General features: G+C 32.1%; 1 pseudogene; it reads left to right on the top strand.

The window, feature by feature from the left end:
- Positions 1 to 15,561: 15,561 nt before the first annotated feature.
- On the top strand, positions 15,562 to 18,999 carry LOC149544566 (receptor-like protein EIX1; annotated as a pseudogene).
- The last annotated feature ends 170 nt before the right edge of the window (positions 19,000 to 19,169 follow it).

The raw sequence follows: 19,169 nt of genomic DNA, 5'->3' as shown, positions 1-19,169 counted from the left end.
CAAGAAAGCTGGCCAAAATTTCATAAAAAGGCTGAAGACCACTTGTGTCCAAAGATCCCGCTCTAGAGGAAGATCCTGTAAGAAAATCAGCCCTTGCATCCTCAAAAGGAAACTCAACTTCCTCTTCAATTTCTTTGTTGAAACTAACAGAATCTAATGGATAAATCTATCATATTCATCTTGTTGTCTTCCTCTTTGATGTATGCAATTGAATTGGCCAATTGTTAATCAAGCCCACAACTTTGCGGTTTAAAACTAACAAACTAATATGAAAATAAAGGACTCACGAAGGTTCCTAGTTTGACATCATCCCTAGCAATGACACCAAAAATATAGGTTTCCATAATAGATGAAGATAATCACACCATTGTTCCTCTCAAGGATACTATATCTATTCTAAAGACTACCTATTCCATCATGAAATACATCTCAATTGCTAACCTAGGGATGTAGGACTTGAAATGGGTCAGCATGGTATGTGCACTAAGTTCCTTTAAGAGTCTTAACACCTATGTTGTTGGAAGGTAAAATGCATGAAAATAATCTATACTACTGATATAGAATGGTAAGCTCACTTAGATTAACAATAGATAACTAAAGAAAACTTTGGAAAATGAGCCTAAACTAGTTAACAACTCAAAACATCTACCATGATCATTTTCTGCAAGTACTGCAGGAACTTTCATAGTAACAATGCAATAAATCTATCTTGAAACTAGGTGATTACAAGGAATGAATCTATTCTACCTAAGTCTATTCCACCTCCCAAATGGGTCCCCCTAGTTGGTTTCAACTAACTAAGAACACAACAAGTATTCCAAAATCACTTCATTAAAAATTTTTGTTGATCACATTGACTAAATAATTCATAAAGAATAGAAAAATAACTTCTGAATCTTAAACTAGCACTGACTATCTTCCCTCCTTTAACTAAGATGATCCCAATCCATTATATAGAGGATTGGATACTTATTAAAAACATAATATAAAATTTTTGAACAAACATCACTAGAAAAGAAGGTAGAAGATCAACCACAACATAGGATATTTTCAACAGAATAACAACTTGCAGGAAATATGGCAAGTTGGGTCTTCCTAGATTTTATGGAGTAGTAACTCTGCAAGCATGAGTTATCCATAGGAACTGAGCTTCACTTTCCTTGACATGATCGATCTTCATCTTCTACTTCTTTTAATGCAATAATCACCACCCTTTTTTGCTGCTCTTTATTTCTTGAAAGTTAGAAACATCTGAAACACATATGCAAGATAACATCCCTACTCTTATTTAGATACTAGAGCTTAGCTTAAAATATTTATATGAAATACTGCATTCCATGTATAATATTAGGCAAAGTATGTGATACACACTACCCACAAGTTTAGTAATTCCTAGTTGTCTCTCGCATAAGCTCACAAGATATTTAAACAAATGTTTTGGAAATGTTTTTCATAAAGCACAAAGAGTGAGTCCAAACTATTAAAACTATATCAAAATTAAGACATCAATATGCCTCATCATGAGTATAGGTACATTTTAATAATAATAATGGGAGAGAGGGTCTAATAGCTCTCTTTATTCACAAGGAGCCAATTTATTTTTCCATCTAATATTTCCAATATACTTAAAGTAATATGTTTTCTTTTTAAAATAGTATCCTTTTTCATGTACTATTATATGATCTTTTGTGGATGTGTATTTGGTCAATATATGTGGTCAAAATGGAAGGAAAATAGTATTAATGATGTTATCTCTCTATCAAAAAATAAGAATTAAAGTTTGTTATAAATTTATCAAGTTAGAGAATTCTGAAGGAACATATGTATAAATTATAGTCATTGTCACTTAGAATATAATAATCTTCGTAATACCAGACCAAAATGATCAAAACCAACTTCGTCCTCTAGATATTGATGTTACAAATTTAACCTAAATATAATTACACCATTATCATTTTTGAAAAAATAAATACTTATCCAAGTGACAATTACTCCTAGAAAATGTTGTTCTTTTCACACAAACCACTTTTTAAAGGAGAAGGAAAAATGGATGATTTTATTATTATTATTATTATTATTATTATTTAGAAGTGTATTTAGAAACTAGAAATAAAATTCTAATTTTTTAAAATTTTACATAATCTTCAAATTCCTACTAGTTTTGCAACAATCCTACGTTTGAAAGTGAATTTTTTTTTTTGGAATGTTGATCTTAGTGTCAAAATTGGCCAAAATGTAGCACACACTATTGTTGGGACCACTTGAAAGTATTATCCTAGAATGAGCATATACATATCTTCATCTTCTATCTATGTTATCTTTCTTTGTTTTTTCGCTTTTATGAACCAAATTATCTTTTAGGATGTGGTAAGAAGCTCATAAGGAATAATTGGGTCCTTCAAATATTATTGAACCTCTAGTTTTTTATTTTGTTTTGTTTTTTTCTTCTCTAGTTCTCGAGTCTTTTCTTTATGCCATGGTGAAGGGACCATTCTACTATGGAACCTCTATTAAAGCTTCGTCCTTTTGATCAATGGGATGCATTGTCTCTATATCCTATACCTCTTTCCCCTCCAAAGTAAAAATTTACGTTTTCTTACCATATAACCCAAATGCCATTTTACTTCTCTTCTTCTTAGGGATCTTCTCTTGTGACTATGTCGATTGTGATATTGAGAGTGTGATACTGAGAGTGCTTGAGGAACTTATACTTGAGGCTTCTCCCCTTGTGCTACTATTGTGTTATCACCCTGAGGTTCTTTAGTAAACTTCTTCATTTCAATTAATCCTTCAAACTTCTTATCTTTTTATTGGTCTTTCTCTCCAATATCATCCTTGACTAGTTGATTTAGTTATATTTTTTTTCCTATGGAAGATCTCATAACTCGAACCTCTTCCTTAGCCCAAGGTGTTTCATCACTAGATGGTCCATATTTCTAATGTTCATCTATTTTTATCTTAGAGAGGTGGGATTTTAGTTTTTACTTGATCTAGAATTGTTTGTTGTTGATCTCTATGAGCTTGTTTGGCTAATGGTTAAGAACTAGGACTAACAAACTAGCAATGATGATCTTGGAATCTAGGCATAATGTCCCTACTATTACGATTAGCTTGGAACAAGTAATACCTAAAAAATAATGGTTAGAATCACAACAATAATGAAACAGAGTATATTATTTGACCCTCTAAATCTACCCCAATCTTAAGCATGTCTCCAACTCAAGCTTCCTAGCTTATAGCTACCTCACCATTTTCCTAGGTGTGCACCCCTTAAGATTCTTATTGGACAGGCATCCTCTATTCAAGGCCAATCACATATGCATATGTTGACTACATCAAAATATTTTGGCATATTGATTTTTGGCCATAGTGGACAATGGAGATCTTAATATCTCACATGCTCCGTGCTTCAAGTCTCATTAATATCCATGGTGCTAACCCCATAGGTTAACACAACATTATCTACAATTATGATTCACTAATATAAATTAATTAATAAATATAATTAAATAGATATAATCGATAAACGTAACTTTCTTACTTTCTTCTTTTCTTGATCTATTCTAGAACTATCTCAACTTTATATTTACTTTCTAAAATTCTTCCTTTTTTAATTATAAGGAAAGGAAAAAATATACTTTTTTGTTTCTTATTTTTCAAAAGTCGCAACCTTTAATAATACAAATCCTTTGAAAAGTCACAACACTTCATATTTATAATCCTTTAAAAAAGTTATGCCACTTCATAACTAAAACCCTTTGGAAAAGTCCCAATACTTTATATTCAAAATATTTTTGAAGAGTCACAACTATTCATAATTATGCCCCTTCAAGGGTTCACATTCTTTCATTATCATTGATACCTTTTCCGAAAGTCACTTCCTTATTTTCGTCATATTCATTTTCCTTTTTTGAACTCCTCCTCTCCTCCTCTTCCTTTTTTCCCTCTCTAAAATAAACTCTCCTCCCTTTTATATCTTAATTTTAAGGAGTCATGTTTATTTGTTAAACATCTCTTGAATTTTCATTAGATTTAGTTATTCTATAATATTCTACATTATATTATTTATTTACTTACTTGTTTGTGTTCATTATCATTTATTATTAAAATCTATTTAGAAAGTTAACTTACTTTCTACAATGTTGTCTCTTGTATTTAATTTTATTTCTTTTTTTACTCATTGAAATTTTATTATTATTTTAATTATTTAAAATATTATACTAAATATTATTTCATTAATAATACAAGTTAAATAATAATAATTTCCTATTTTTATATTTTAGTATTAATTTTAATACAACTTTATCATGATTATTTATTTAATAACATTGTATTATCTAATTAATAATTAAAATTCTATCTTAAAATGGGGATATGATAGTTTGCCCTTACTCAAATTACTTGTCCTCAAGCAATTGGATAATTCTTCTCCTGAGTTGAAATATATGTTTCTTTTAGTCCAAATTCTTAGGTTTCTATAATGGATATGTTTGAATTCTTTCTAATAGTCATTAATTGTATGCATTAGTCTTTCATATAAATTAATTTTTCAAATCCCTTTTTAACCCTACAAGATGGCTTGATCATGATCTGATACCACTATAATGTCCCCACTATTAGAGTTGGTTTGGGACAAGTAATACCTGCAAAATAATGGTTAGAATCACAACAATAATAAAAATATCTATATTATTCTACCTTCTAATTTAATCCAAATTGTAAGGATGTCTCCAGATTGTGTTCCATAGCTCATTGCTACCTCATAGTCTTCCCGAGAGTGAATCCCTTATGATTATTCTTGGATGAGCATTCTCTATCCAAGTCTAATCACATATGCATATATTGACTACATCAAAATATTCTAGCACAATTATTCTTGGCCATGGCGGACAATGGAGATCTTAATATCTCACATGTTCCATGGTTTGAATCCACATTGGTTCTTGGCTATGGAGGACAATGGAGATCTTAATATCTCACATGCTCCATGCTTTGAGTCTCATTAATATACATTGTGTCAACCCCAAATATTAACACAATATTATTCATAATTATGACTCATTAATATAAATAAATTCATAAATATAATTTAAAAAAATATAATTCATAAACATACCTTTCTTACCTTCTTATTTTCTTGGTCTGTGAGGCTCTATCCTTAGTTCGTCCTTCAATGAATTATTTCTTCTACAATGATCTCAATGCTATATTTACTTTCTAAAAGTCTTCCTTTTGAAATTATAAGGAAAGAACAAACTATACTTTTTTGTTTCTTCTTTTCCAAAAGTAAAAAACCTTTCATTATACAAATCCTTTGAAAGGTCAGACCACTTCATAGTTATAATCCTTTCAAAAAGTCAAACCACTTCATAACTAAAACCTTTTGGAAAATTCTCTATCCAAGTCTAATCACATATGCATATGTTGACTACATCAAAATATTTTGGCACAATTATTCTTGGCCATGGCGAACAATGGAGATCCTAATATCTCACATGTTCCATGGTTTGAATCCATAATGGTTCTTGGCTATGGAGGACAATGGAGATTTTAATATCTCACATGCTCCATGCTTTGAGTCTCATTAATATACATTGTGTCAACTCCAAAGGTTAACACAATATTATCCATAATTATGACTCATTAATATAAATAAATTCATAAATATAATTTAAAAATATATAATTCATAAACATACCTTTCTTACCTTCTTATTTTCTTGGTCTGTGAGGCTCTATCCTTAGTTGGTCCTTCAGTGAATTATTCCTTCTACAATGATCTCAATGCTATATTTACTTTCTAAAATTCTTCATTTTCAAAGTATAAGGAAAGGACAAACTATAATTTTTTGTTTCTTCTTTTCCAAAAGTAACAACCTTTCATAATACAAATCCTTTGAAAGGTCAGACCACTTCATAGTTATAATCCATTCAAAAAGTCAAACCACTTCATAACTAAAACCCTTTGGAAAATTCTTAGTACTTTGTATTCAAAATATTTTTGAAGAGTCACAACTATTCATAATTATAACCCTTTTAAAGTTTCACATTCTTTCAATTTTATCGACACATTTTCAAAAAGTCACATCCTTATTTTCTTCATTTTACTTTCCTTTTCCATTTTTCCTTTTTGAACTCCTCTCTCATCCTCTTCCTTTTTTCCCTCTCTAAAATAAACTCTCCTCCCTTTTATATCTTAATTTTAAGGAGTCATGTCTATTTGTTAAACATCTATTGACTTTTCATTAGATTTAGCTAATTTATATTATTCTATGTTATATTAGTTATTTACTTACTTATTAGTGTTTATTATCATTTATAATTAAATTCTATTTAGAATGTTAACATACTTTCTACAATATTGTCTCTTGTATTTAATTTGATTTCTTTATTTACTAATTGAAATTTTATTATTTTTTAATTATTTAAAATATCATACTAAATATTTTTTCAATAATAATATAGAATAAATACCAAACTACTAAAGGAAGAAAAAGTGTTGTGGTTCCTTGGATCAGGTGGTGTCTTGTTATTATCAATTACAACTTTGGTGGTTCTTCTGGGCTACGTAGTTATTGATGGTAAATTCATCTCAAAAAATCTCAGTCGCAGGATTCAACAACCTCTCTATAACAATAAATTGAATAGTGGAGATGATGAAAAAGTGTTTGAATATAAGATACTCCAAACGTGGTGGGTAGCTCGAGTTTGCTAGCTGGATTATTATTTCCTACTTTTATAGTTTGGTATTATTTTTAATATAACTTTATTATCATAATTTATTTTAATATTACTATTTTATCTAATTATTAATTAAAATTCTATCTTAAAATGGGGATATGACACTAGGCTGAAAGTTGAAAATATCAAATTTAAATTTGCCAATTTGAACCTCTAGTCTCCTTCTCACACTCCGTAGTCTCATCATTATTGATGGACTCTTTGGATCATTGAGGTGGAGAATATTATCTTTGTTTTTTTCTTGGCTCCTCCTACAATGGTTAATTGTCTTGTCTACCACACAAGTGGAATGAGATCTTCTTCAACCTCAACTTGTTGATACTCTAGAAATGGGCCTAAATAGTGTGTAACTAAAGCACACTTCATCTTATAGACATTACCCTTCATCAATGGTTTAGGATCCTCCTTCTTAGAAGTAGAGGCAGTCTTCTTGACTTGCATTGTGGAATGTTCCTTCGAAGTAGGTTCTTCTGTTCTCTCTTGGATAGGAGCATCATCTTTATTTACTTTCTATCAATACTATACACTTCACACCTAGTGTGTTTGTACAACATCTATATCTTCAAAGGAGTAGTTGTCTTAAATGTAGGAATATTAACCTTATTACCTTTCCCATTCTTTACCTCGGAAGGCGGGTCCATCTATTGCTTTAGAGGAAATAGATCTAGCTAGAATGAAAGGCTTCATAATCCACCTCAATGATAGGTCAATAATATGTACTCTATCTCAGTAATGTATAACACCATCGTTCTAATTATGTATAACCTTGATATCAGGGTTCAATGAGTATATACTTTATCCTTGTTGTAAATAGTATTAAAGATATTAGTTAGTCATATGTGCAAAATAATTGGAGCAATGTTAATCCCTAAAAAATATTGAACCAAGACCAAATCCAACTTGTAGTGGTCTCTAATCCAAACTTTATAATGATCTATGCAGTTAATCAATAGTCTTTCAGATGTGGCTCATGTATGTAACTTCTTTTTTCAACATGGTTGTAAGTCCCAATGGGGTCGAACATTGGCCTAGTCAACATGAAAATTTTGAGATGATGTTCATCTCACTTTGATTCTATAGAATTGCACACTTTGAGATCCTTCATAGAGTGAATCCCAATTAAGATATGAAACTCCCAAAAGTACTTCATTGGTCTTATATAATTTCTCCTAATATCCTCCTATGACTAATGTATAGGAAGCCAAGTTTATTTTGGAATACACTCAAGTCCCTACAAATTTTGGCATTCACCAACCATCAGGTGCTGCTAGACTACAAGATCCATAGACAAAAATTGGGCTAGTGATGTTTTTGGTAAAAAGTATACAATATGCATTCATTGTTGTCTTAATTTTGGTCAAAGTATTAGTTCCTACCATAGGCAAGTAACTAATGGCAGGTAATGAATGGATCCATTAAGATCAAGTTTTTTAATTTGACTTTTGCATATCAAATCTTATTGCACACAAACATTATACTTTATAATTAATTTCTATTTTTCTCAAATTTAAAATATGATTTTTTTGAATTGTCATTGATCAGAGCAATAAAAAAAAAATTACATAAGAAAAATTCATAATTATTAATAATCTATAGTACATCCACTTTCTCATCCTTTCAAGAAATCTCTTCCTATCCCTTTCAGAAAGCTCTCTGTTGCTTCTAGAAAGCTCTATTACCAATAGATCCTTAGAATATTTTAGAGACAGATTACAACTCTAGAAATAGCAGCCTTTTGGTTGGTGGCTATGAAGCAGGATATGTGGGATTGAGCTAGTAACCACACCAACAGCCATGCAATCATTAGATAGATGAAATCTTTACAATTTTTTTTCCCAATTACTTGGTGCAAGAGAAATACAACTATATATTGGCGTGGATGGCTACTAATTATGGAATTTACAGTGTTCTAGTATCCAGAGGCTTTTGAAGACAAATAATGTCGTTGTAAGCCACTTAAACTTTACATCCATCACCGCTAAGTTTTGCTTCTGATTGTATCCGAAAACTTATGAAGAGAAAGTGTCCCCATAATGCCATTTAAACTTGGAGGTTTTTCCTTTGATTTATCTAGAGAGATAGAGTTTCCATAATGCCAAGAAACCCTTCTTGTTCCTGGATTGAGTTTTTCTTTATCTATGTTTGCACTACATAAAATTGAAAAGAAACATTGAAAAAAATGATTTGGAATTTTAAGCTCTCACCATATTCTGCTAACAAAAAGATTTTGTGAGTGGATTGGGAAGTTTTGGTTGTAAACCACAAGCTCATTGATGTTGACATCACATCAGAGGAAAGAAGTATCATAGAACTACCAAAGAAACGTACTCCTATACTAAGAATTACTGCTAGTAGACTCTCATTTTTATTTTCAAGGTTCTCAATAAGGGAAACAACTTGTTCCAGCATTGACATTTTGTATGACAATGAGAAAGCCATAGAATATCTAGAGGAAGCCTTCTAACATAGGAGACATGAAAATAGTAAAAAAATTTAGTCATAAAAAAGAAAGAAAATCAACCATGATAAGTCAAGCTGAGAGGTAAAATTAAGGGCTTTATTTCCTACAAAACAAGTAATCCTTAGTCATCTATTCCATCAATTGCAGCCACTAGAAAATGGAGCAATTGAAAAAATAAATAAGATAAAACTACACTCACCCATGGAGGAAAGTCCCTGGTAGCATACCATTTTTAATGTAATAGCTAGTAAAAGCCTAGGATGCATGAGACTAGACATTATCAAGCTCAAAGAAGATCCCTCCCTATCATATACAACAGAGTTTCCATAGGCATAATGCTCTTGTAGTTGTAGGATTGGGGGGAGAACTTGTATCATTTCCTAGGAAAAGACTAGCTTCAACAAAAATAATATTAGTATTAGTCTCTGTGCAAATACCTCCACATTGTGGTCACAGTTACAACTTTTTAGGGATTCTTCTTTACAATCAAGTACTCATCAAGATCGCAAAATATTTCTTTGCATATTGGAATATCTTTATTAGGGGAACATTTATCTTAAACTATGTCAAAGATAAATGATTTCAATTCAATTTTAACATCCACTTTTTCTATATGGAATAGTGTAGAATTGCAGAAGGCTCCTGGGCATCCAAGAAGATTGAGTTGTCTTTAACATAAAATAAAATAGAAGAACTTTTCATGAGGACATATCAACGAATTTTTAGGGGAATAGACCAAACCAAATATCTAGACTCAATATCTTTTAAATAGATAGAGTGAAACAATCAAAAAGTTACTATATTAAATCAAAATGATGTTTTTTAGCTCATCGAAGTAGAGAATCAAATTTGTCTTAACCAATTCTTCTTCTATTCCACCTATCTCTTGCATGCAAGAAAATATGTTGTTTGACAAACACTTGTCTTAAAACATGTTGTTTGGCAAACACTTGTCTAACTTAGCAAATAACATGAGAAAACGTCCAGGGAAAGAGTATGTGTGGCATATTCATAGATGCATTTACAACATATTGCTATAATATTTTATATTATATTGTGAGGAGGTGAAATTACCCAATGCCGAAGGGTTAATTTGTATAGAAAGGGCAAGATTGAATGTTAATAGAATGTAAATGCACATCGATGCTTTGGCATTTATTTCACAACAATGTAGTACTTGAAGTAGTGCATGCAAATCATTCAATTTTGTACATAGATATAACCCTTTTTTAAATTTCTTTTTAGCAATCAATGAGTTTTTGTGTGAGAGATTTTTTAAAAAGTTAGGTTTTAATTGTTTTCTCTTTGTGATTGGAGATGTTGGAGTTATAAGGCAATTAACAAATAATTAGTTCATCAAATGTAATACTAAATATAGGCTTTAATGAAGATTATAAATGTTTGATGCCTTAATTTTGGCGAAGAATACACATAATATACATACATACATATGTACGCACGTACATATGTATGTATGTATATTATGTGTATTCTTCGCCAAAATTAAGGCATCAAACATTTATAATCTTCATTAAAGCCTATATTTAGTATTACATTTGATGAACTAATTATTTTTTAATTGCCTTATAACTCCAACATCTCCAATCACAAAGAGAAAACAATTGAAACCTAACTTTTAAAAAATGTCTCTCACACAAAAACTCATTGACTGCTAAAAAGAAATCAAAAAAGGGTTATATCTATGTACAAAATTGAATGATTTGCATGCACTACTTCAAGTACTACATTGTTCTGAAATAAATGCCAAAGCATTAGTTATTTGTAAAATATATTAATGATAATTATATTCAACTCTCATGATATTATTTATATTCAACTTCCATGATATCATTTATTAATAGATTCAAAAGTGTATGATAAATGAGTTGTATTTTTAAAATTTTTTTTACAATGGTGGATTATTATATATTACTTTATTTTTCCTTAAAATTGTTATCAACATTTTAATTTTATCATGATTTTATTAGGTAATCTAAAACTTGTAAAGTCTAAATCATATGTCTAAGATTGATATAATCATTATAGAGTGTTTTCATTTATGTATAATGTAGTTAATTGTATTGATAGACTTTTATGAATAAAATCATCCATCGAACTTGTTTGTTTTTTAAATTTTCTCAATCCATTTGATTTAAAATAAATATGTTTTTCCACCTCTTGAAGACTAATAACATATTGATATTGGAAGGGTAATTTTTACGGTCCTAGCTATCATATCTCATATGTGCATGTGGTTGTGGAGGACTTATCTGATCCAAATGGAGTGTTATAATTTATGTTAATTTGTATTTGGTACAAGTATTTAGAAGTTCTCTCTTAAACACACATTGCCTCAATATCCTACAAGAAAGTGCTTTTCAAGAATCACCTGATAGATCTATAGGAATTGGCATTGCCCTCAAGATATTAATGTTTTATGTTTCAATGCACTTAAATATAAGTTCACTTTACCCTTATATGCTTCAACTATGGCTTCTCATTGATGCATATGTATTTTAATACAATCTTAACAATGCTAGCATTTTCAAATAGTTTTCCTTAATGACTCTTCTAAGTTACAATATTCCCTTCAATTCCATTAGTAATCATAATTATTTTGCATATCAAATATTACATTTATTACTTACCATGTTGAATCAAATGTACTTTGAACATATGTATTTACCTTTCAACATTTCTTATCCTCAAAGGCATCACACTAAGCAAAAACTTTGACACTTGCATCCCTTGTTTATTCTTGTGAAAGGAAAATTGAAAAATATTATTTTAATTAATTAAAGTTGAGTATCAAGTAGTAGTCTTGTCTTTCTAAAAGGGCCCTTGGCTTTGACAATTGATAACCAAGTATTTTTTTCCTACTAATTATCTCACTTCTCTTTTTTTGATAATAAGATTGTTATACATATTTCTCACAAACCAATGAAGCATAAATCCTCTAAGAACATTGAGATCCACAAAAACTTCATTTAAAAGTTTATTTAAGGTAATTTTCTCTCATTGGGGTACTAGCCAATGGAGAAAAAGTTTGCAAGCATATTCAATAAGATTTTTTTATCTCCTCATTATCTCTTGTTGCAATCAATTTATATAGTGTATCTTTTTAGATTTACAACTTTTCTCTTGACTACACTTAGATTTTTGTTTATGTGTATGTACTTCTATGTGGGTGCATTATCATCTAAAGATCATATATTTTTTACACTATCTAGTGAAGAGAACAAGTATTCAAACACAATCAAATAAAAAAATATGTCGGACAAGCTTGGTCCTCCAAATACTAATTATTTTTTATGGAGGGTATAGACCTATAAGGAAACCCAACAAAGGTTCAAAACCTGCGAGCTACCAACCAATGAAGACCACCACATAGATGCTTTAGTAACCTAATACAAACACGCTCTAGCCTAAAACCTCTTCAACTAAGAACCAAGAATTGAGGGGTATCCATTCTCAAAATCACTCGAGAAACGATCTTGACCTCATCCCTTATGACACCAAAGCCTTGTACTTAGCAGGACCCATAGTATGTTCATGGACAACCATTCAACTTCACTAGTAGACCAAGGGCCCATTGAGCGAATACTAATTTTAAAGGAGCCTCAAAAAAGAAAACACGTATACCAATGGCCCACTATTTTTAATATTTTTTGTTTGTTAATTGATCTATTTGTGCATTATTATTGGGAGATTTATGTTTTACTACTACTTAGACATATGGCGACAAATATTGAACTTTTTGAAGAGAATGACTTATGGTGCATCTTTTAGTGGATTTAGGGTAGAAAATTTAGATGAACTCTTTTTTATCCCTTGGTGCTTGGTGATCTCTACAAGAAGTTTTTAATAACCTATCCAAAAGAAAAGAAATATGTCCTATGGATGGGTCTCTCTATTTTTTTGTTTCACAATTATGCATCCATCTTATATTTTCTTTACCCTATTTTGGACGCTTTAACAAAAGAAATACTAATGTATCATATCCATTAATGGGATCCTCAAAAATTGACCCTGAAATATTATTAGAAGGATATGAATTTTTCCATCATGATGAATGTAGTGGATGTTTAAATGTAGCATTGTACACCATCAATGCATGAAAAAGATAAAAGAATATGTAAAATTATTAATTCTTGCAGTCGTATAATGTCAAATGAAAATCAAGAATTTTTAAATCCCTAGAAGGAAAGAAATATTTTTAATAACCTATCCACTTGCATATGAAAGAAACTTAAAAAAATCATGAAACTCTATTACTTATAGTTTAAGCTCAAACTCAACATAGAGAAAGTTAAGATGTACAAATACTAGTACTCTTCCCCTATGTCTTATTGAAATTTTTTTACTTGGAATTTCATAATATAAAATTTAACTATCGCACAACTTATTGAAAGGAATACAAAGATACCCTATTCCAAGCTTTCAAATTCCATTCATTTAAGAATTAATTGGAATTTAGATAAATTTAATAATTGTCAAGGTAGATAATTTTCTCAGTTGTCCTAAAATGGACGTATAAGTTTTCTTTAGCTTGAGAATGATATTCTATAATGGTCTTAGCCCATGTTGATTTTACCGCAATTTTAAAAAATAATAATTATTATTATTATTGAAAAAGTGCTAATTACAATTTATGTTTTCCTATTTATTATTAATTCATTTTCACAATTATTATTATTTTTCGAAAAGCTTTGCAATATTATTCAGTAAACTTATCAATCATCTATTTATTAAAAGTTATTCATCTGCAATCACCACTCACATTTCAATTGGGAAATTTCAAAGTTAAAATTCTTAGTAAATTATTAGCGCTTCCCAGTCTGGGAGGACCATCAAAAAATAACATTAATTAATGGGCTCAATTTCCTTTCCCTCTTACAAAAATAAATGAACATGATAAATATGTATTTGCTTAAAATCGAAGACTGGAGTAAATTATTTTTTCTTCTCACAGACACAAATTGGTTCTAGATACTGAGATTAGGGCCCGTTTGGTTGCAAGCATAGGAATTGAGAATTAGAATGCATATTAAGAATAAGAATGGCTATTCCAATAGCCATATTTTGGAATGGGTAAAGTTCATTTTAAAGACAAAATAGGAATATGTATTCTTATTCCCTATTTTAATTGACAAACCAAACAGAAAATAGAAAATGTAATCCAAATTAACTTCAATGAATAAAATTTATAAAAAAAAAAAAAAAACTGTTTTACAATTACTGAAAAAAATTAACCCAAAAATAATAAATTAAAACAAAAAGTTTAGGAGAAATATTTTTTAAAATATAAAATTTAATCTTATTCCTATTTCATGTTTGTACAACCAAACAATGGATTAAAATATTCTCTTCAAATTCCAAGCGAACCAAGCATGATTGGAATTGCTCTTTTCTATTCCCATTCTCCATTTGCATTTTCAATTCCTATGCTAGCAAACAAGGGGCATGTTGTGTTAAGATATGTATGATTTAATGACAATTTGGCACATTGAAAGGAGTGGCCGAGAAGGAAAGTCGAATTAGATAGTAGACGTATTACACCGTCAAAGCACGCGAAAGAGTGAAGAGACTGATATATTACAAATTTGCATTCAATAATGTCCACCTCTTTTCTATTGAATAAGATATTTAAAGTCTCCGAAAAAGTTTGAAGTCAAGCTAGATTCTTCCTTGGATGCTGAATAGATGCCTACTCGAAGGTGCAAACGTTCTTTCATGTTCACAAGACTCTGAGATTGGGGTGCGTGTATGGCCGTCTTATTGACTGACAATTTCGCATTTCGATGCTGAATAGATCCCCACTCGAAGGTGCAGATGTTCTTTCATGTTCACAAGACTAAGATTGGGGTACGTGTATGACCGTCTTAATGACTGACAATTTCGCATTTTGGAAACGAGAGTTGAATTGGGGTAGAGTACATCGAACGCGTCGAAATGCAGCACTAGACCATTTTAAAAAATATTTACGCAGGAAACTCTGTTTTTTCCTTTTAACTTTTATTTAATTGGCGTATGAGGCCCGATCCTGTTGCCGTGTATATGACCGGCTTATAGTATGATGAATGCTTATATATTAGTTGTTGATTTAGTATATTATACTAAAAGTTATTAATAATATGGTTATTCGCAATTGAATGAAAAAATGTCCTATGGATGGCTCTCTCTGTTTTTTTTGTTGCACAATTATGCATCTATCTTACATTTTCTTTACCCTATTTTGGACGCTTTAAGAAAAGAAATACTAATGTGTATCATATCTGATAATGGGATCCCAATAAATTGACCCTAGAATGATATGGATTTTTCCGTCATGATGGAGTAGTGGACCTCTAAATGCAGCATTGTACACCATCAATGCACGAAAGAGACGGGAAAATATGTAAAATCAATCAAGAAGAGCTTATAATTGAATAGACATATACGAGTTCAGTAACAGTGGCAGAAGAAAGATTCCGTCCAAGATTAATAAAAAGACCGACCATAAATTCGTGAAAAAAGTGTTATAAGGAAGAGGGCTATTTTATTGATCCTTAATCGCTAAAAACTTCGCAATTCAGAGCTTTTCTAAGCAATAATGTATCCCCTTTCATTCTGCACGGGCATCATGAGAGCCCTGCTCTTTCATTTCTCATTCGCAAACGCTTGCCGAGGTGATGAAAGAAGTTATCTACTGGACTTTAAAGGTGGCCTCAATGATTCTTCTGGCCGATTAAATTCATGGCAACAATTCGACTGTTGTCAATGGAAGGGTGTCATGTGTGACTATAATTCCGGTCACGTTGTTTTCCTCGACCTTCAATACCTCTGTGATATCGGAAATGAATGCTGGGATGGGGGATTTTCGCGTCCTCTGACTGGGAAGATCCACCCGTCGCTGTTCAAGTTGCAGCATCTCCAACATTTGGATTTGAGCTGGAACGAATTCAATTATTCTGTCATAACTCAGGTGGCAAAATTGCACAGGCCTAATTTTCTTAGCTTGGCGGGTGCGAATTTTGGAGGTGAGATTCCTTTGGTATTGGGTAACATCACAACCTTGCGCCACCTGGATCTGAGCAGCAATGACTTCGATGTTGCTGCCATACCCTCTCTTTTGACAAAACTCCACAGGCTTACTTTCCTTAGCTTGGCATCTTCTCAAATTGGAGGTGAGACTCTTCTGGAATTAGGCAACTTTACAAATTTACGCCACCTGGATTTTAGCGATAATTATTTCAGTGGCACTGCCATACCTCCTTCCTCAATTGGCAAAACTCCAGAGGCTTACTTTCCTTGACTTGGCAAATGTTCAATTTGGTGGTGAGATTCCTCTAGAATTGGGTAATATGACAGCCTTGCGCCACCTGGATCTCTCAGCAACCTTCAAGTGGGGCTACACAGGCGAATTGGAGAGTAGGAGTTTTGCAAGATGGATATCAAAACTGAGAAGCTTGGAATACCTGGCTATGTCTTCTGTAAACCTGTCAATGGCTTCTGAGGATTGGGGTAACGCCATTGGCAGCCTCTCCAATCTCAAAGAGATTCGCCTTGCTAAAAGTGGGCTTTCAGGTAGAATACCACCTCTCCTAAACCTCACTAACTTAACCCATCTAGATCTTTCATTCAATTCGTTGTATTCCATTCCTCTTAATTTCGTGAGCCGTTCAAGTCTGAGATATCTTGATTTGTCATATAACTATGATCTAGGAGATGTAATACCTCACTCGATTGCAAATTTTTCAACGCTTGAATGGTTGGACATCTCATATAATAATTTAACCGGGGATTTACCGCCGCTTGGGTCATTTGTTGGTAGACTTTCTTCCCTCAGATTTCTGAAGCTCAGTAACAACAAGTTGTCTGGAACAATTCCACATACCATTTCAAATTTGTCCTCCCTCGAATGGCTGTCCCTAAGTAACAACCAATTGTCCGCAACAATTCCAGATACCATTTCAAAGTTTGTCCTGTTAGAAAGGTTGTTGCTCGACTCCAACGATTTAACCGGCAGCATTTCTTCTTCCATATTGGACATACCAAACCTTCAACCATCTTACATTTAATATCTCTTCAAGTTGGATTCCACTGTTTGCCCAACTGACTTACCTGGGGTTAAGGTCTTGTAATCTTCAAGGGGAGATCCTTTCTTTTTTGTCCACTCAATACTCGTTGATAGATTTCGACCTGTCAGCTAACAAAATCGTGGGAAATATTCCTACCTGGTTGTGGGATCTACCCAGTCTTCAAGTTCTCAACCTTTCACATAACCGACTGGAAGGTTCTCTACCCCCTGTTATTTCAAGGTTAATATATAAGATGGACTTGCATAACAATAGCTTACATGGCTCTGTTCCAGACTGTCCTCTACGGTTTTTAGACATATCAGAGAATGGGCTAAACGGTTCTATTCCACAGTCTATATGCTCTGCCTATAACGAATTGATATATTTGGATCTATCCAAGAACAGGCTAACTGATGTCATTCCAACAAATCTGGTGAAATGTTCCCAACTAACAATCCTTAATCTGGCTCAAAATTATCTGGAAGGGCAGATACCAGAAGAGCTAGGAAATCTTACTATACTTGAAACACTAAATTTAAGTGAAAACAAATTGCAAGGTATTATCCCCTCTTCTATTGCAAATTGTTCAGAACTTCGAGTATTTGACATAAGCAAGAATAGAATTCAGGAGAAGATCCCAATTTGGATTGGAGAATTGGCAGAGTTACGAATTCTTGGCTTGGCTTTTAATAACATTGAAGGAAGTTTTTCCGGTGAGTTGCTCAGGCTTAAGAATCTGCAGATTCTAGATCTATCTCATAATAATTTATCAGAACATATTCCTGAGAGTTTGATGAGGTTGAAAGCTATGGCAAATCAGACACAAAGTGACAAAATAGAGATGAGCTTGATTGAGACAAGCTATGGATTTTACGCTGGTCCCAGCTTCCACATAATGTTCGTCAATCAAGTCACTCTCTGGATTAAAGGGCGGCCAATTCTATACCCTAAGATTATTAACGCCTTCAGGTTCATGGATCTTTCACACAACAAGTTGTCGGGCAATATTCCACAGGAACTGGGAGATCTGAAGGGTTTAATTTCTCTCAACCTTTCAAACAACAATCTAAACGGCAGCATTCCCAAATCCTTGGCAGGTATGGCTCATCTGAAGTCTCTTGATCTTTCAGGAAATATTCTATCGGGCAACCTTCCAGCAGATCTTGTCAATCTCACTTTCCTCTCTGTTCTAAATCTTTCAAACAACAATCTCTCTGGGTTAATTCCACAAGGGAATCAGTTTACAACCTTTGAGGCTTCTTCGTATGTAGGAAACCCCAATCTTCACGGGCCTCCCTCGGAAAACAGAACACTGAGATCTGGTTTCGGCCAAAGAGGAGCCCAAGTAGAATGGAATAGCACAGGAAATACAGACACAGATGGAGATGGAGATGGAGACGAGATGAATCGATGGTGGTCAGTATCAGTTGGATTGTGTTTTGGAGTGGGATTTGGCATTGTAATTGCAGTACTGTGCTTTCATCGAAAGTGGCGATATAAATGTTTTGCTTTGCAGGATAGTATTATCCAATATCTTTTTCAAGGTTGAATTCGTGAACGGGCAGAATTCTAGAAACATCTCATTCTAATATCATTGGCTGTTACAAATTTTATCTATACAGTTTCAGATATTGTTTATCATTTGAAATTTGCCAAACAATATCAAAAACCCAGATAACAAAAGTTATTTGAGATTTTGAATATACCAGTTATCAAAGAAAGTTTCTGAGATTTGGAATATGATTATTAACTTGTGATTAGAGATAAATTACTCAGGATAACTAGAAGTAGAGAGCAAAAGAGATTCCATAAATTTTCTATTCAATCCTCATCACAATCCTCCAACCCCATCCAAATCACAAATGCCTTCACTTCTTTAATTACAAATGAGCAAATTTCTTAATCTTC

Source organism: Cupressus sempervirens, chromosome 8, assembly GCF_028749045.1.
Source record: "Cupressus sempervirens isolate cs-2001-9-10 chromosome 8, ASM2874904v1, whole genome shotgun sequence".
Classification (NCBI taxonomy): Eukaryota; Viridiplantae; Streptophyta; class Pinopsida; order Cupressales; family Cupressaceae; genus Cupressus; species Cupressus sempervirens.
Note: the sequence above shows the minus strand (reverse complement) of the source record. Positions and strands in the feature narration are given on the sequence as shown.